Below are 20705 nucleotides of genomic sequence, written 5' to 3'. Positions count from 1 at the left end.
ATTCTGGAAATAGGACTCCTTGCACAACATTCTGATGGAAGCTCAGCAAAAGTAAGACAACATTAATGATGTTATTTCGTATTTCTGTGTAATATTTTGACTCCTATTCTCCGCCGTGTTGGTGAGCGCTGTCTCACAATAACCCAAGCTGTATGTTGTGGTAAAGTTATTTTTAAAAATCTAACACAGCGGTTGCATTAAGAACCAGTGTATCTTTCATTTGCCATACAACAAGTATTTTTTATGTAAAGTTTATGATGAGTTATTTGGTCAGATTAGGTGAGTGTCCAAAATATCTCCGGACATTCTGGCGAATTGTTGCTACGTATTCACAATGTATAACCACGATTTGCAGCTCTAAATATGCACATTTTCGAACAAAACATAAATGTATTGTATAACATGATGTTATAAGACTGTCATCTGATGAAGTTTTTCTCATATGTATCAAATAAAATCAGAGCCGGAGATATTCGCCGTGTATACCGAACGCTTTTCAGAAGACAATGTCGAGCTCCCCCGCGCGCAGTCGAAGACAAAGAAAATACCGGACCTGTCACTCCAAAAGCTCTTATTCGGCCTCAGATCAAGCTAGACACCCCATTCAACCTTCCACTGCCTGTTGACATCTAGTGGAAGGCATATGAAGTGCATACATATCGATAAATAAAAGCCAGTTGAATAGGCAGGCCCTGAAACAGAGCCTCGTTTTCAGATTTTTCACTTCCTGTATGGAAGTTTGCTGCCAAATGAGTTCTGTTTTACTCACAGATATAATTCAAACAGTTTTAGAAACTTCACAGTGTTTTCTATCCAATAGTAATAATAATATGCATATTGTATGATCTAGAATAGAGTACGAGGCCGTTTAATTTGGGCACGATTTTTTCCAAAGTGAAAACAGCGCCCCCCTATTGACAAGAAGTTTTAAGCAACCTGGGGAAACTTTTAGAAATAGTTTTTAACAAGAGACTGTGACACCACGTTCATGAGGCTGGTTTTAGAAAAGGGAGATCAATCACTGATAACATTTTAAAAATGTGGCATCAAGGTCTTCTCTACAAGCTACAAACTCCCACCACAAAAAATTAAGATCATCCAGAACTTTCTCACATACTAGACAAAAAGTCAAGGTCTTCACACCTGAGGCTGGGGTCCCACAAGGGGCTGTCTTGAGTCCACTCCTGTTTTTAATCTACATATCTTATTACCCTCTCCTTACAGTTGGAAATGTGTCCCAATTCGCAGATGTCGTATGCTAAAAAAAAATATTAACCACCTGAAAGCCCTGTGTGGGAGGATTACCCAAGCCACGGGAACAACTGTATTGAAAGCGTACCAAAGCTACATCAGTCCTGTCGTCGACTACACTTCCCACAATAAAAACACAAGATACAAATAATCCAGAACACAGACAAAAAAGCTGCCTGCGGCTTCCCTAGATCCAATCCTGTCACCTACCTTCACGCAATCTCTAGTCTTAAAACAATCAACGAGCGCATGGACCTTTTGGGACAGAAAAACATCCACAAAGCAAAAGACAAGTCATTACTGAAGAAAACATTAGAAGAAGCAATACAAACACACTCCTCTCTCCACCATACTGAGCAGCCTACTGAGCACTACTTAGCCCAAACCTATACCCTACCCTACTCCTCACCTGGGTTCATATCCAAACCCCAACCCCGCCCCTTACCCTAAAACGGGACCGCATCCAAACCCCAACACTAACTCTGGTTAATTGTTTTGTGAATATGTGTCCAGTTTTCACCTGCTTTATTCCATTTCCTTACATGTAACTGTCAGTGTTTGGATTATTGATTAGCCTACTAATAGGTGTTTTGAGTATTCCAGAATAAAATGTTTTGTAGTATGTAACATTTCTCAGTGACTATTACTATTTAGGAAGGGAATCGTCTTTTCAGACCTCAAACAGCTGATAATCAGATGAGATGACAGATGAGATGTTTTCTGATAGTTTTTTGGGTCTGAAAATACGTTTCGCTCCAGCTTCGGCAGGGTGTCCTGCAGCTTCTCTCCCGAACACTGGAGCCATGAATACCTCCGGACTGAGGCAGACGGCGGATTGTTGCTCCCACACCGCCGTGGCCAAGGTGAGTGCCCTCCCGGACAGCAGCGTAATATTCTACGCTGTCTTTGAGCGGTTTGAGGGGAACGAAGAAGGCTGCAGCTCGAGAATGAGGGAGCACTGGGAGAGAAAGGCACGACAGGTTCTGGAATCTCCATCGTAGTGCTCCGGGGGAGGTAAGCGGGGTTCCCGGGGAAACCGGGGTGACGGAGCTGCTACCAGCCGGGTTAGAGAGGGGCTGGGAGGTTACTGTCATGGTAGGCTGCCTAGTAGGCAACCCAAGGAATTGCTCCCGCAAAGCGTTCAAGGCTAGGTTGTGACGTTCGGCCGTGGCCTACAACCCTTCCATTAGACGGCGAAGCAACTCCTCGTGCCTTACCAATTGTGGCTCCTTGGGAGGAGATGGCGTTGCGGAGCTGGTCCAAGTCTGCTGGCTCAGTAATGGCCAGGTTGTACTATCAGGTATCAGACCCAATTGCAGACTGTGTGAAGTAACAGTTTTTATTGTAACAACAGGGGCAGGGGAACGACAGGTCAAGGCAGGCAGGGGTCGATAATCCAGAGTAGGAGCAAAGGACCGGACGGCAGGCAGGCTCAGGGTCAGGGTAGGTAGAGGTCAATAATCCAGAGGTGGGGCAAAGGTACAGGATGGCAGGCAGGCTCAGGGACAGGCAGAGTGGTCAGGCGGGTGGGTACAGAGTCAGGATAGGCAAGGGTCAAAAACCAGGAGGACGAGATAAAGAGAGGCTGGGAAAAGACAAGAGCTGACAGGACAAACGCTGGTAAGCTTGATAAACAAGAGTAACTGGCCCAGACAGACAGAAAAAACTGGTATAAATATCCAGAGGATAATTAGGGAAGATGGGTTACACCTGGAGGGGGTTACACCTGGAGGGGGTGGAGACAAGCACAAGGACAGGTGAAACAGATCAGGGCGTGACACATACTAGTCTCACCTATATTGTCTATACTGACTGCCTAGTCACTTTTGCACCTACCTACATGTACATACTGTATTACCTTGACTGCCTCGTGCCCCTGCACATTGACTCGGTGCTGGTACTCCTTGTATATAGCCTCGTTGTTTTATTGGGTTACTATTTTCTATTCTTTTTTAGCAAATATTTGTATTATATATAAAGTTATATATAACTATTAAATATTATTTATTATTTATTATATATATAAAGTTATATATAACTTTTTTAACTCTGCATTTTTGGGAATCGGCTAGTAAATAAGCATTGCAAGGTAAAGTCTACACTTTGACGTATTTGACCAATAAAATTTGATTTGACCTCTACTGAGAAAGCGTCATTTAATGCGCAATTGGGGACCCAGGACCGAGTTTGGGAAACCCTGATTTAAAGCATACAACATTTTCTGAAATTCACATACAGCCTACTACTTAGCACGCACGTATGGGTATCTGGACAAGGCCACAGTGTACAAACCACACCTCTCACTTTCCCGCCCCTCTCACTCTATTGCCTACCCTTACCCCATAACATATATCCCTATTTTTCTATAAGCCTGTCTTTACACCTCTTTCCCATACCCACTGGCGCTATCCCCCTTCCATCCTCTATACCCCCTATTCCCTCCACTGGGGCACAAAGGGGGCACACTCTTGCCCCTATCCTGTCTATGGTTTCTCGAGGGGGCATGCTGTCCCCCGCAATCCCCCACAATCCACGTCTACTGCCACCATAGCACTGGGAGTGTTTACAGGCTGTCTGTAAAGTGGTTGACTAGCTGCCAACAAAGACCAAATGTGCCAAAATCTCCAGCATGATGTTCATTGTTTCTTCCTCCCACCTTCTAGGAACTTTGTCTATGTTTCCCCACAAAGAGGGGGGATAATAACCAGTAGCCTAAAATGGTTGTTGGGTGATATCTTCTAATAAATATCATGAATAAGCATTAATAAAAAATGTATACATTTAACAATAATATTTGTAAACATGTTTAAACGTGTAAAAGCATGATAAGCTTTCCATTTCATAAGCATTTACAACATTTATGATCATTTAAAGCACATGTGAGCATTTATGAATATGTACATATGTTTATAAAGCCTTATTCATGAACATTATTAAGTGTTACCTATTGTTGTAGCTTATATATGAGATGGCTTGGAGGTTACATACCGGAAGTATGCAAGCTCACCTTCAAAATAATCCACCGCTGCATCATATAGGGACTGGCAATACATACAGTTGAAGTCGGAAGTTTACATAAACCTTCGCCAAATACATTTAAACTCAGTTTTTCACAATTCCTGACATTTAATCCAAGTAAAAATTCCATCTTAGGTCAGTTAGAATCACCACTTTATTTTAAGAATGTGAAATGTCAGAATAATAGTAGAGAGAATGATTTATTTCAGATTTTATTTCTTTCATCACATAGTTTACATACACTCAATTAGTATTTGGTAGCATTGCCATTAAATGGTTTAACTTGGGTCAAACGTTTCGGGTAGCCTTCCACAAGCTTCCCACAATAAGTTGGGGGAATTTGTCCTCCTGACAGAGCTGGTGTAACTGCGTCAGGTTTGTAGGCCTCCTTTCAGTTCTGCCCACAAATTTTCCATGTGATTGAGGTCAGGTCTTTGTGATGGCCTCTCCAATGCCTTGACTTTGTTGTCCTTAGGCCATTTTGCCACAACTTTGGAAGTATGCTTGGGGTCATTGTCCATTTGGAAGACCCATTTGCGACCAAGCTTTAACTTCCTGACTAATGTCTTGAGATGTTGCTTCAATATACCCACAGAATTTTCCTTCCTTATGTATGCCATCTATTTTGTGAAGTGCACTAGTCCCTCCTGCAGCAAAACAGCCCCACAACATGATGCTGCCACCCCCGTGCTTCATGGTTGGGATGGTGTTCTTCAGCTTGCAAGCCTCCCCCTTTTTCCTCCAAACATAACGATGGTCATTATGGCCAAACAGTTATATTTTTGTTTCATCCGAACAGTGGACATTTCTCCAAAAAGTATGCAGTGCAGTATGCAGTCCATGTGCAGTTGCAAACCGTACTCTGGCTTTTTATGGTGGTTTTGGAGCAGTGGCTTCTTCCTTGCTGAGCGGGATTTCAGGTTATGTCGTTATAGGACTCGTTTTCCTTATGATATAGATACTTTTGTACCTGTTTCCTCCAGCATCTTCACAAGGTCCTTTGCTGTTGTTCTGGGTTTGATTTGCACCAATGTACGTTCATCTCTAGGAGACAGAACGCGTCTCATTCCTGAGCGGTATGGCGGCTGCGTGGTCCCATGGTGTTTATACTTGCATACTATTGTTTGTTCAGATGAACGTGGTACCTTCATGCATTTGGAAATTGCTCCCAAGAATGAACCAGGCTTCTGGAGGTCTACAATTTTCTTTCTGAGGTCTTTAGATTTTCCCACAATGTCAAGCAAAGAGGCACTGAGTTTGAAGGTAGGCCTTGAAATACATCCACAGGTCCACCTCCAATTGACTCAAATGATGTCAATTAGCCTATCAGAAGCTTCTAAAGCCATGACGTCATTTTCTGGAATTGTCCAAGCTGTTTAAAGGCACAGTCAACTTAGTGTATGTAAACTTCTGACCCACTGGAATTGTGATCCTGTGAATTATAAGTGAAATAATCTGTCTGTAAACAATTGTTGGGAAAATTACTTTTGTCATGCACAAAGTTGATGTCCTAACCGACTTGCCAAAACTATAGTTTGTTAACAGGAAATTTGTAGAGAGGTTGAAAAACGAGTTTTAATGACTCCAACCTAAGTGTATGTAAACTTTCGACTTCAACTGTACATTTGGATTAATAAAATATGGATGTGAGGCTTTATGAAGGAGTTCCCTGGGTGTCTGGTAGAGTAAGCACAGCCACGTTCTACTGGACCCCCCCCGAAGGTTTTACAAAGTTGTTAAAGGTTATTTAAAGGTTGTATTTACTCATGAGGGGGGTAACAGTATATTAAATTAACACCACTGTCCTGGAACACAGAAGGCATACATCAAGATGCCAGTCTTTAATCACTTCATTGGAGAAAGTTAGGATTTCTAGGGAATGTCCATCAGGCCCGATAAGATATCAAACATCGTTTTCTGGGGTTAGAACATTTGCCCTGAGGATTTACACATAGAACCCACAATCTGTTTTTTTTATTCTTTATTTAAAGTCTTGTATTTCCTTATACTCAACTTGGGCATAAATCAGAAATAATACATTTGCAGGCAATTTGTATTGAAACTAAACTTCAAAACTGGTTAGCAGATTCCTGGAAGTGAAGCAACCGCCTTCTGCCGCTGCTATAGATCTTACGCTCATTTTCATTCATATAAATAAAATAATGTTTACCATTGGGAAAATAACACCTGATTCAAGTTTCTGACTTTCTGAATCCAGATGCCAGTTTGGATTAAATAGTTTCCTTATTTATGTTTCTTTCACAACATTGCTCAAACAATATCTCATTGATAATTTTTTTTTATTTAACCTTTATTTAACTAGGCAAGTCAGTTAAGAACAAATTCTTATTTACAATGACGGCCTACCCCGGCCAAACCCTAACGGCGCTGGGCCAATTGTGTGCCGCCCTCTGGGACTCCCAATCACGGCTGGTTGTGATACAGCCTGGGATCGAACCAGGGTCTGTAGTGACACCTCTAGCACTGAGATGCAGTGCCTTAGACCGACATAACTGCGATCTGCTGTACAGCATTTCAACCTGTTGATTCAGATATTGTCACGGTTCTCTAAAGTAGAACCCAGAAGCAGACCAGGACAAGGAGAGTAAGACGAAGGTGAGTATTTATTTACAAGTTTAAATGCAGTGATAGAAAAATCCAAGTAGCGGAGCGGGCAGCGGAGGTGAGTTGATGGAATTGAGTAAGCAGATCCAAGGAAGTAACTGAAGTCACCGACGACCAGGTAGGGATGGGATGAGTGTTCCGGGTGAATGACTGTAGACAGAAAAAACGGAAGTAAGTTCAAGGCAAGCAAGACGTACAAAACAACAAAACAAACTCTATCAAACTGGAGGCTGATACGCTGGCACAACATACTGTTCATGGCTAACGATCCGGCAGGGAATGGGTGTCAGGTCAGCGCTTATGAAGTGGAGGGGTGATGATCAGGACCAGGTGTGCAGATAGCTGATGGGATACAGGTGCGGGTACTCAGAGATCCTGCAACTAGCTACGTCGCCCGGCAACCAGACAGGGTGCGTTCCAGGACACCGGAAAAAACACTCCAGGACAGAACACAGGCAAAAACAGACTCAGGAAGCGGGATTCGTGACAGATATACGCTCTTGCAACACAAGAAACATGCACTGTTTTTGAAAAAATGTATGATAATTCCTGGAAATAAGACATAGACACACACCACCACACACACTTTTTTACGTAACCCAGACACCAGCATACCAGCTTTGACCAAACAGGGACCCTTTATATGTTTTCCCGCATGTCACCAACACAATAACGATGTACAGTACATCTGAACTGCTGTAAATATTTCTTATTTTTTCCATGCGGCCCCATACGGCCATGTGGAACGTGAAAGGCATGAATGTGATCTAAAGCATGAATTGGCATTGGCACAGTGAAGTGGATCCTTGGAGCAGTGAATTGGCCTCTCTCTTGACTATCTGTAGAGGGCTTCAGTGATTTCTGACTGAGAGGAAAAGGTTGTCTCAACCAGCAGGTCACAAAGGCACTGTACGGGGGCCTTGTCCATTCAGATGCCATTGTGCGGGGAGCTGCTCCATTTATGTACCATTCATATTACCTATGAAGTGACATTGTCCTATGAAGAGTTTGGTCGAGGGCTCAGGGTTTCACCTCTCCCTGAACCCCTCATATTCTCTCTCTCTCTCTTCCTCTCTCTTCTCTCTGATAGTCCTCTCTTCTCTCTTCCTGTCCAACTCTTGCTCTCTCTCTGTCTCTCTCTCTCTCTCTCGTTGACAGCCTCTCCTCTCTCTCTCTACACTTTCTCTGTCTCTGTGCGCTCTGATACATCCTCAGTGCCCTCTTTGTCCCTGTCCCAGTCCCTGTCTCTGCATAATGACTGGGGTAAACTCTGGAGCACATGGGGGCATCACACACAATCCTGTATCCAGGATTGTTCCTGGGGCCACAGCGAGTCAGCGGGACCCATGGGTACCCCTGGGGCTCCAGGGGCCCTCACCCTGTATCACCATGCAGCGAAAGCCCTTCAGTTCACTATACTGGCACATTAACGTCCAAATGAGCACAGCCACTGTGACCCCAACCCTTGACATACACACACACACCGTTAGTGCACCCGTCACTGAACTCATTTACCTCCCTGCTGGAAAGTGTGTGTGTGTGTGTGTGTGTGTGTGTGTGTGTGTGTGTGTGTGTGTGTGTGTGTGTGTGTGTGTGTGTGTGTGTGTGTGTGTGTGTGTGTGTGTGTGTGTGTGTGTGTGTGTGTGTGTGTGTGTGTGTGTGTGTGTGTGTGTGTGTAAGTGTGCGTGTCTGTCTGTGTGTTCAGTGTGGTGTTTGTGGGGCACGAGTGGGTAGGTATGAGAGAGGGGTGGCTGGGTGTAAGGGACAGAATATAGTTTTTTTTGCAAGGGCGGGGGGGGGGGGGGGGGGCATAAACTGCTTCCAGCTCTTATAGTGGTCCAGTCAATGGATTTTTGGGGTTAATCCTCATTAAAACCGGGAGCTGCTTTCATGTTAGCACGCCAAAGTGACCCACCATGAACTTTTGTCCACTTCCTTTCAAGCTGGGCTCTAACGATTAGCCCACCCTTACAATGCTGCTAGAAATGAGACCGCAGTGTTCCCTATGGTCCACCCCTACCAACCCCCTCTGACAGCCCCCCACACCCCAACCATCGCCACTGCCACTACCCTAACACCACCCCACACTTGACTCATGATGAATTTAAATGGGATGTTGAGGAGAAGAAAGAGGGGAGTGAGGAAAATGAGTGAAAGGAGGGATGCCCTTTGGACTGGCGGGCCAAAGAAAGGAAAGAGAGAGCAGAGAGATATAGGAGAGAGAGAGGAAAAATACCAGAACTCCAGTCAGCGTGGTAGTTCAAAGGCAATAGTTAGATAAGGAGAAAAATGGTTTTAATAGAGGTCTAAATTCTCACACACACTTAGTACACGCACGCACATACATACACACACACACACACACAGGGAAATCCGTCCAGATTTTTGTGCACTTTCCTGCATACGTCCACCTTGTTATTGTTATCTCAACCCAGAAAGGTTGTTGCATGCTGATTGGCTGATGTCGGCGCTGATGTGAGCACAGGACAGGATGTTGATACTGTACAGTCTACGAAAACTAACGCGTTCTGGCTAGAGGACCAACCGTGTGTGTGTTTAAGAAAAACACACATTCACTGAACTTCCAACATATGCTCTGAGTTTGGACCGAGTCCCAGGCAGCACTGCCACATGAGTGAGAGCAGCCTTACTAACAATCAAACAATCCAAATGCTGAATCTCACTCAAGGACAGGATTCATTTGAAATGTGATACAGCGAGTATAGAAATTCATCCAAATGGCTTCATAACTTTCCCCATTAAAATAGGTCTATACAGATTGTCTTTCTTTCTGTCTTTCTTTTCTTTCTTTCACTGCATGTTTATCCTCATATGACTTGAATGTGGCGAGCATATTTCAACCCCCATTGCAAAGAAAACCTCAAGTCCTTACAGTATTAATTGCATTTTGCCTGAGCAGTAAATCTTTCCATGAGCCATGGGACGGTTCCAAGTCGTAGTGCACAGGGTTACATTGTTTTACCCCCTCAGACGCTGAAACATTTTTCAAGGGCCGTTCTCTACCAGTTGCTGCCAGAGGGGTTGTTAGGGAGGTGAGCTAGGGGAAGTAACACACAAACACACTCATACAGACACACACAAGCATGCGCATATGCAGAGAAACACGCACACACTGAGAAACACACAGACAAACACACATGCACACATACAGAGACACCCACTTAGGCAGAGAAACACACGCACAAACATGCAGGAACACAGAGAAACACACACACCAATGCACAAAAACAACACACACATCACACAACCATGCACACGCGCACAAAAACAAACACACACATACAGATACACACACACACACACACACACACACACACACACACACACACACACACACACACACACACACACACACACACACACACACACACACACACACACACTGGTCGGGGGAAGACAGCACGGCAGGTCCCAGGCTAGCTCTCAGCCTCTCTGTCTCTGTGCTCTACTCTCTCTCCCAGCTCCGTTACTTGATACTTGTTTTCGGGGAGAGAAACAATGAGAGTATTTAGTCAGATGTCACGCACAGTCTACTCTGTCTCTTTCGCAATTCAAACCTTTGTTCATCAGGGCCTTCTTGCTCACTACCCCCCCTCCCCCCAACACACACACACTTCCTCCCTCCCTCCTCCTCCACCTCCCTTGGTAGCTCGGCTCTTTCTGACTCAGTGTGTGTTTTCAATTACGCGCCCTCCGTTCGCCCTCTACTCTTCTGAGTGTATTTCGCCAGCCGTCGCCCCATTTGCCCAGATATGCCGCTCCCGCCGCCACATTAGAAGAGCGGGAAGAGGAAGGAGAGGATTAGAAAGAGAGGGGGATGGAAGATAAGGCCCTTTTTCTCTCTGACACAAACACAATGAAGCTGTTGTTTTCCACGCCTCGTGTGACAGTTTCAATTTCATCAACAAAAATGTTAGTCAAAAACTTTTTTTTCAGTGGCAATTGACGAGATGATAACTGACTAAATAGACCCCAAAAAAACTTTAACTAAGCAAGATTTTTTTTTCTTTCGGTTGACAAAATCGAGATGAGACTAAATTATCTCTGTGACTAAAATATGACTAGTAAGAGACCGCGGTCACCCTTTGACTTGGCAGTGTGAGTAACATGTTTAATTGGTCGCATCAGTGCGAGCTGAACATTTATTAAATGGTCAACTCACTCGAAAGTTTCCAAACGTCCTATTTTCTAGCAGCTGAAACCATGATATGGTCAAACAGTAAAGTGCATTATCCTCATGATTCCTGTAATGAAAGTGTCTGCCTAGCCCCTGGACCTGCTTTGCTGGGGCCTGCTGCAGTGATGAGCGAGACACTTGATGTGCGCTCCTGGAGAGAAACAAAAAAGCTTCGGATTGTATAACATTTCGAAATCCAATTGAGGGAAATACATACAACTACTGTTGTTCTCAGCTTTCCCGTGGGTATAATTTGTATTTGTCATCTCTTGAGCTCAATAGCAGCTATTTTACAAACAATATTTTTGATATGGCTTTAAGATATGAAGTGGACAAAATGAGCATCGGCTTTTGCCAGTGCATATAGTAGCAGGCTACATGTCACGAATCCCGCTTCCTGAGTCTGTTTTTGCCTGTGTTCTGTCCTGGAGTGTTTTTTCCGGTGTCCTGGAACGCACCCTGTCTGGTTGCCGGGCGACTTAGCTAGTTGGAGGATCTCTGAGTACCCGCACCTGTATCCCATCAGCTATCTGCACACCTGGTCCTGATCATCACCCCTCCACTTCATAAGCTCTGACCTGACATCCATTCCCTGCCGGATCGTTAGCCATGAACAGTATGTTGTGCCAGCGTATCAGCCTCCAGTTTGATAGTTTGTTTTGTTGTTTTGTACGTCTTGCTTGCCTTGAACTTACCTCCGTTTTTTCTGTCTACAGTCATTCACCCGGAACACTCATCCCTGCCTGGTCGTCGGTGACTTCAGTTACTTCCTTGGATCTGCTTACTCAATTCCATCAACTCACCTCCGCTGCCCGCTCCGCTACTTGGATTTTTCTATCACTACATTTAAACTTGTAAATAAATACTCACCTTCGTCTTACTCTCCTTGTCCTGGTCTGCTTCTGGGTTCTACTTTAGAGAACCGTGACACTACAACTGAAACTTTTTTAGGACATTTAATTTACTGTTGGATTAATACATGACTACTGGCAGTGGGTTTAATATTTAGTGTTAGTAATCTAGCTAATGTGTTTTGAGTTGTAACTTCCTCATGTGGTAAAAAATAAAAACAGACCTCCATCCTATGCTAGCTTGCTACCGATAGCCCGGCTAGCTGTCTGAATCGCCGTGACCCCAACCAACCTCTACTCACTGGACCCTTATGATCACTCGACTAAACATGCCTCTCCTTAATGTCAATATGCCTTGTCCATTGCTGTTCTGGTTAGTGTTTATTGGCTTATTTCACTGTAGAGCCTCTAGCCCTGCTCATTATACCTTATCCAACCTTTCAGTTCCACCACCCACATATGCGATGACATCACCTGGTTTCAATTATGTTTCTAGAGACAATATCTCTCTCATCACTCAATACCTAGGTTTACCTCCACTGTATTCACATCCTACCATACCTTTGTCTGTACATTATTCCTTGAAGTTATTTTATCGCCCCCAGAAACTTCCTTTTACTCTCTGTTCTAGACGTTCTAGACGACCAATTCTCATAGCTTTTAGCCGTACCCTTATCCTACTCCTCTGTTCCTCTGGTGATGTAGAGGTGAATCCAGGCCCTGCAGTGCCTAGCTCCACTCGTATTCCCCAGGCGCTCTCTTTTGATGACTTCTGTAACCGTAATAGCCTTGGTTTCATGCATGTTAACATTAGAAGCCTCCTCCCTAAGTTTGTTTTATTCACTGCTTTAGCACACTCTGCCAACCCGGATGTTTTAGCCGTGTCTGAATCCTGGCTTAGAAAGACCACCAAAAATTTGGACATTTTCATCCCTAACTACAACATTTTCAGACAAGATAGAACGGCCAAAGGGGGCGGTGTTGTAATATACTGCAAAGATAGCCTGCAGAGTTCTGTCCTACTATCCAGGTCTGTTCCCAAACAATTTGAACTTCTACTTTTAAAAATCCACCTTTCTAAAAACAAGTCTCTCACCGTTGCCGCCTGCTATAGACCACCCTCTGCCCCCAGCTGTGCTCTGGACACCATATGTGAACTGATTGCCCCCCATCTATCTTCAGAGCTCGTGCTGCTAGGCGACCTAAACGGGAACATGCTTAACACCCCAGCCATCCTACAATCTAAGCTTGATGCCCTCAATCTCACACAAATTATCAATGAACCTACCAGGTACCACCCCAAAGCCGTAAACACGGGCACCCTCATAGATATCATCCTAACCAACTCGCACTCTAAATACACCTCTGCTGTTTTCAACCAAGATCTCAGCGATCACTGCCTCATTGCCTGCATCCGTAATGGGTCAGCGGTCAAACAACCTCCATCATCACTGTCAAACGCTCCCTGAAACACTTCAGCGAGCAGGCCTTTCTAATCGACCTGGCCGGGGTATCCTGGAAGGATATTGATCTCATCCCGTCAGTAGAGGATGCCTGGTTATTTTTTTTAAAACGCCTTCCTCGCCATCTTAAATAAGCATGCTCCATTCAAGAAATTTAGAACCAGGAACAGATATAGCCCTTGGTTCTCTCCAGACCTGACTGCCCTGCACCAACACAAAAACATCCTATGGCGTTCTGCATTAGCATCGAACAGCCCCCGTGATATGCAACTTTTCAGGGAAGCTAGAAACCAATATACACAGGCAGTTAGAAAAGCCAAGGCTAGCTTTTTCAAGCAGAAATTTGTTTCCTGCAACACAAATTCAAAAAAGTTCTGGGACACTGTAAAGTCCATGGAGAATAAGAACATCTACTCCCAGCTGCCCACTGCACTGAAGATAGGAAACACTGTCACCACCGACAAATCCACTATAATTGAGAATTTCAATAAACATTTTTCTACGGCTGGCCATGCTTTCCACCTGGCTACCCCTACCCCGGTCAACAGCACTGCACCCCCCACAGCTACTCGCCCAAGCCTTCCCCATTTCTCCTTCTCCCAAATCCAGTCAGCTGATGTTCTGAAAGAGCTGCAAAATCTGGGACCCCTACAAATCAGCCGGGCTAGATAATCTGGACCCTTTCTTTCTAAAATTATCTGCTGTAATTGTTGCCACCCCTATTACTAGCCTGTTCAACCTCTCTTTCATGTCGTCTGAGATTCCCAAAGATTGGAAAGCAGCTGCGGTCATCCCCCTCTTCAAAGGGGGGGGACACTCTTGACCCAAACTGCTACAGACCTATATCTATCCTACCGTGCCTTTCTAAGGTCTTCGAAAGCAAAGTCAACAAACAGATTACCGACCATTTCGAATCCCACCATACCTTCTCCGCTATGCAATCTGGTTTCAGAGCTGGTCATGGGTGCACCTCAGCCACGCTCAAGGTCCTAAACGATATCTTAACCGCCATCGATAAGAAACAATACTGTGCAGTCGTATTCATTGACCTGGCCAAGGCTTTCGACTCTGTCAATCACCACATCCTCATCGGCAGACTCGATAGTCTTGGTTTCTCAAATGATTGCCTCGCCTGGTTCACCAACTACTTCTCTGATAGAGTTCAGTGTGTCAAATCGGAGGGTCTGTTGTCCGGGCCTCTGGCAGTCTCTATGGGGGTGCCACAGGGTTCAATTCTTGGACCGACTCTCTTCTCTGTATACATCAATGATGTCGCTCTTGCTGCTGGTGAGTCTCTGATCCACCTCTACGCAGACGACACCATTCTGTATACTTCTGGCCCTTCTTTGGACACTGTGTTAACAACCCTCCAGGCGAGCTTCAATGCCATACAACTCTCCTTCCGTGGCCTCCAATTACTCTTAAATACAAGTAAAACTATAAATGCATGCTCTTCAACCGATCGCTGCCTGCACCTGCCCGCCTGTCCAACATCACTACTCTGGACAGCTCTGACTTAGAATATGTGGACAACTACAAATACCTAGGTGTCTGGTTAGACTGTAAACTCTCCTTCCAGACTCACATCAAACATCTCCAATCCAAAGTTAAATCTAGAATTGACTTCCTATTCCGCAACAAAGCATCCTTCACTCATGCTGCCAAACATACCCTTGTAAAACTGACCTTCCTGACCAATCCTCGACTTCGGTGATGTCATTTACAAAATAGCCTCCAATACCCTACTCAATAAATTGGATGCAGTCTATCACAGTGCCATCCGTTTTGTCACCAAAGCCCCGTATACTACCCATCACTGCGACCTGTACACTCTCGTTGGCTGGCCCTCGCTTCATACTCGTCGCCAAACCCACTGGCTCCAGGTCATCTACAAAACCCTGCTAGGTAAAGTCCCCCCTTATCTCAGCTCGCTGGTATAGTATAGCAGCACCCACCTGTAGCACGCGCTCCAGCAGGTATATCTCTCTGGTCACCCCCAAAACCAATTCTTCCTTTGGCCGCCTCTCCTTCCAGTTCTCTGCTGCCAATGACTGGAACGAACTACAAAAATCTCTGAAACTGGAAACACTTATCTCCCTCACTAGCTTTAAGCACCAGCTGTCAGAGCAGCTCATAGATTACTGCACCTGTACATAGCCCATCTATAATTTAGCCCAAACAACTACCTCTTTCCCTACTGTATTTATTTATTTTGCTCCTTTGCACCCCATTATTGCTATCTCTACTTTGCACATTCTTCCACTGCAAATCAACCATTCCAGTGTTTTACTTGCTATATTGTATTTATTTCGCCACCATGGCCTTTTCTTGCCTTTACCTCCCTTATCTCACCTCATTTGCTCACATTGTATATAGACTTATTTTTCTATTGTATTATTGACTGTATGTTTGTTTTACTCTCTGTGTAACTCTCATGTGTAACAATAGGTCTCGTGTGGCTCAGTTGGTAGAGCATGGCGCTTGCAACGCCAGGGTTGTGGGTTCAATTCCCACGGGGGGACCAGGATGAATATGTATGAACTTTCCAATTTGTAAGTCGCTCTGGATAAGAGCGTCTGCTAAATGACTTAAATGTAAATGTTAAATGTAACTCTGTGTTGTTGTATGTGTCGAACTGCTTTGCTTTATCTTGGCCAGGTCGCAATTGTAAATGAGAACGTGTTCTCAACTTGCCTACCTGGTTAAATAAAGGTGAAAAAAAAAAATGTGGTGAACTACCCCCAAAATAAATGATATTTTATTTTGATATTAGTGCACATAAAGATGTAGGCAAATTCATCTCTATTGAACAACAAAATCCAGAAAATTCTGGAGCACTATTCTAAGAGTATAATTGAACAACAATGCCCTATTGTCAACCCACAATTCATGAAAATCACTGGATTATGTTGCACATCAAAATTTAGTATAGGTTAAAATGTAACTCCCTAGTAAAATGTGTTGTTTTACAGGGTCAGCCATAGTAGTACCGCCGCTGGAGCAAACTAGGGCTATCTTGAATCATGCATACCTGCTTGGACATGTAAGATGAAACAACTTATTTCTTGAATATCCTACCATCTCAGTAGCATATTACACAGACTAAAGGACTATGAATGACTTCATAAGGTGATTACAATTTGTTTCTGTTGCGTGACGCAGCAGTGCAACCAAATCATGGGCTGGTGCCACCAACTGAAAAAGCTAGTGCTACCAATTCCACCAGGGGAAAATATTAGCCTTGAGCCCTTTCAAGGGGCGTGATTTTTAATCTTCTTCAGTGTAATGTGTTCTTCTGCTAATTTGGATATTGGGAAGGCAATCATCAATGTGTTGGTAGGACAAAGCTGCATATGGTTGTGCACTTGCCAATGTGTCCAGCCTGAGACAACATTAAGATATCTCACTCACAACTCACCATTTAAAAAAATTGGGATTAAGATGGATTTAATTGTGGGGTTTTTCAAGTCTACACAAAATACTCTGTAATGTTAAAGTGGAAGAAAATATATTTTTTAAGATGAATCAAAAATAAAACAGTAATATATCTTGATAAGATAAATATTCAACACCCTGAGTCAATACATGTTAGAATCACCTTTGGCAGCGATTACAGCTGTGAGTCTTTGGGAACGTCTTTAAGAGTTTTGCTCACCTGGATTGTACAATATTTGCCCATTATTATTTTTTTAACTCATAAAGCTCTGTCAAGTCGGTTGTTGATCATTGCTGGACAGTCATTTACAAGTCTTGCCATAAATGTTCAAGCCGATACAAATTAAAACTGTAACTTGGTGTCCACATCTCCAACGAATTATCATGGTCCAAACACACAAAGACAGTCATTTAAGAGGGCACGACAACACATTTTCTTCTTCAAGAGACTGAAAAGATTTGGCATGGGTCCCCAGATCCTCAAAAAGTTTTACAGCTGCACCATCGAGAGCATCCTGACCGGTTGCATCACCGCCTGATATGGCAACTGCTCAGCATCTGACCGTAAGGTGCTACAGAGGGTATTTCATACTGCCCAGTACATCACTGGGGCCAAGCTTCCTGCCATCCAGGACCTATGTACAGTGTGGTGTCAGAGGAAAGCCCAAAACATTGTCTGAGACTCCAGTCACCCAGTGCCAAGTCCATTAACTTCTCTAGGGTAGATTTGAAAAGCCATAGTCAATCAATCAATAATATAATATTTATTTTAGCAAAAAAATGTATTTTTAATTTACAATCTGTAGAAGCTATGAGAATAGGAAGTTTCAATTATTTTGTGAAGCATCACAGCACAGTTGAAAAATATTTGGCAAATAGAAATCAGAAATGGATGATGCTGAGAGATAGATGGGAGGGGTTGAATGGAGCTGAAGGGTGGGACTAATAACAAGATAAACAATGTAAAGCATACGGAATCTGTAAAATGTATATAGGTTCGGAACTTTTGTGAAATAGCATAGTTACAAATAGAAATCAAACTGGATGGACATCAGAAATAGAGGAAGGACTAAGAACAAACAAGAGAGAACTATTGTAAAGTAGACTGTGTCTGTAAAATGTGTATAAGATGTATAAATTGAAGGTAAAAGCAGAAGTGTTTATTAGTTTACTCCAATTGGGGGATCGGTGGTAGGGTTTGCGGGGAATAATAATAAAGGTATATTCTTTAAAAAAGTATGTCTATATAGGTATGTGTATGTATATACAGTGGGGAGAACAAGTATTTGATACACTGCCGATTTTGCAGGTTTTCCTACTTACAAAGCATGTAGAGGTCTGTAATTTTTATCATAGGTACACTTCAACTGTGAGAGACGGAATCTAAAACAAAAATCCAGAAAATCACATTGTATGATTTTTAAGTAATTAATTTGCATTTTATTGCATGACATAAGTATTTGATACATCAGAAAAGCAGAACTTAATATTTGGTACAGAAACCTTTGTTTGCAATTACAGAGATCATACGTTTCCTGTAGTTCTTGACCAGGTTTGCACACACTGCAGCAGGGATTTTGGCCCACTCCTCCATACAGACCTTCTCCAGATCCTTCAGGTTTCGGGGCTGTCGCTGGGCAATATGGACTTTCAGCTCCCTCCAAAGATTTTCTATTGGGTTCAGGTCTGGAGACTGGCTAGGCCACTCCAGGACCTTGAGATGCTTCTTACGGAGCCACTCCTTAGTTGCCCTGGCTGTGTGTTTCGGGTCGTTGTCATGCTGGAAGACCCAGCCACGACCCATCTTCAATGCTCTTACTGAGGGAAGGAGGTTGTTGGCCAAGATCTCGCGATACATGGCCCCATCCATCCTCCCCTCAATACGGTGCAGTCGTCCTGTCCCCTTTGCAGAAAACCATCCCAAAAGAATGATGTTTCCACCTCCATGCTTCACGGTTGGGATGGTGATCTTGGGGTTGTACTCATCCTTCTTCTTCCTCCAAACATGGCGAGTGAAGTTTAGACCAAAAAGCTCTATTTTTGTCTCAACAGACCACATGACCTTCTCCCATTCCTCCTCTGGATCATCCAGATGGTCATTGGCAAACTTCAGACGGGCCTGGACATGCGCTGGCTTGAGCAGGGGGACCTTGCGTGCGCTGCAGGATTTTAATCCATGACGGCGTAGTGTGTTACTAATGGTTTTCTTTGAGACTGTGGTCCCAGCTCTCTTCAGGTCATTGACCAGGTCCTGCCGTGTAGTTCTGGCTGATCCCTCACCTTCCTCATGATCATTGATGCCCCACGAGGTGAGATCTTGCATGGAGCCCCAGACCGAGGGTGATTGACCATCATCTTGAACTTCTTCCATTTTCTAATAATTTTTTATTTATTTTATTTTATTTAACCTTTATTTAACCAGGTAGGCAAATTGAGAACACGTTCTCATTTACAATTGCGACCTGGCCAAGATAAAGCAAAGCAGTTCGACACATACAACAACACATAGTTACACATGGAGTAAGACAAACATATAGTCAATAATACAGTGAAAAAAATAAGTCTATATACAATGAGAGCAAGTGAGGTGAGATAAGGGAGGTGAAGGCAAACAAATATATGTATAAATAAATAAAAATATAAAAAGGCCATGGAGGCGAAGTGAATACAACACAGCAAGTAAAATAAAAACTAAAAAACACTGGAATGGTTGGTTTGCAGTGGAAGAAAGTGCAAAGTAGAGACAGAGATGATGGGGTGCAAAGGAGCAAAATAAATAAATAAATAAATACAGTAGGTAAAGAGGTAGTTGTTTGGGCTAAATTGTAGATGGGTTATGTACAGGTGCAGTAATCTATGAGCTGCTCTGACAGCTGGTGCTTAAAGCTAGTGAGGGAGATAAGTGTTTCCAGTTTCAGAGATTTTTGTAGTTCGTTCCAGTCATTGGCAGCAGAGAACTGGAAGGAGAGGCGTCCAAAGGAAGAATTGGTTTTGGGGGTGACTAGAGAGATATACCTGCTGGAGCGCGTGCTACAGGTAGGTGCTGCTATGGTGACCAGCGAGCTGAGATAAGGGGGGACTTTACCTAGCAGGGTCTTGTAGATGACCTGGAACCAGTGGGTTTGGCGACGAGTATGAAGCGAGGGCCAGCCAACGAGAGTGTACAGGTCGCAGTGGTGGGTAGTATATGGGGCTTTGGTGACAAAACGGATGGCACTGTGATAGACTGCATCCAATTTATTGAGTAGGGTTTTGGAGGCTATTTTGTAAATGACATCACCGAAGTCGAGGATTGGTAGGATGGTCAGTTTTACAAGGGTATGTTTGGCAGCATGAGTAAAGGATGCTTTGTTGCGGAATAGGAAGCCAATTCTAGATTTGACTTTGGATTGGAGATGTTTGATGTGAGTCTGGAAGGAGAGTTTACAGTCTAACCAGACACCTAGGTATTTGTAGTTGTCCACATATTCTAAGTCAGAGCCGTCCAAAGTAGTGATGTTGGACAGGCGGGCAGGAGCAGGCAGCGATCGGTTGAAGAGCATGCATTTAGTTTTACTTGTATTTAAGAGCAGTTGGAGGCCACGGAAGGAGAGTTGTATGGCATTGAAGCTCGCCTGGAGGGTTGTTAACACAGTGTCAAAAGAAGGGCCAGAAGTATACAGAATAGTGTCGTCTGCGTAGAGGTGGATCAGAGAATCACCAGCAGCAAGAGCGACATCATTGATGTATACAGAGAAGAGAGTCGGTCCAAGAATTGAACCCTGTGGCACCCCCATAGAGACTGCCAGAGGCCCGGACAACAGACCCTCCGATTTGACACACTGAACTCTATCAGAGAAGTAGTTGGTGAACCAGGCGAGGCAA

This window comes from Salvelinus alpinus, chromosome 9 (genome assembly GCF_045679555.1).
Source record: "Salvelinus alpinus chromosome 9, SLU_Salpinus.1, whole genome shotgun sequence".
In the NCBI taxonomy this organism is placed as follows: domain Eukaryota; kingdom Metazoa; phylum Chordata; class Actinopteri; order Salmoniformes; family Salmonidae; genus Salvelinus; species Salvelinus alpinus.
Note: the sequence above shows the minus strand (reverse complement) of the source record.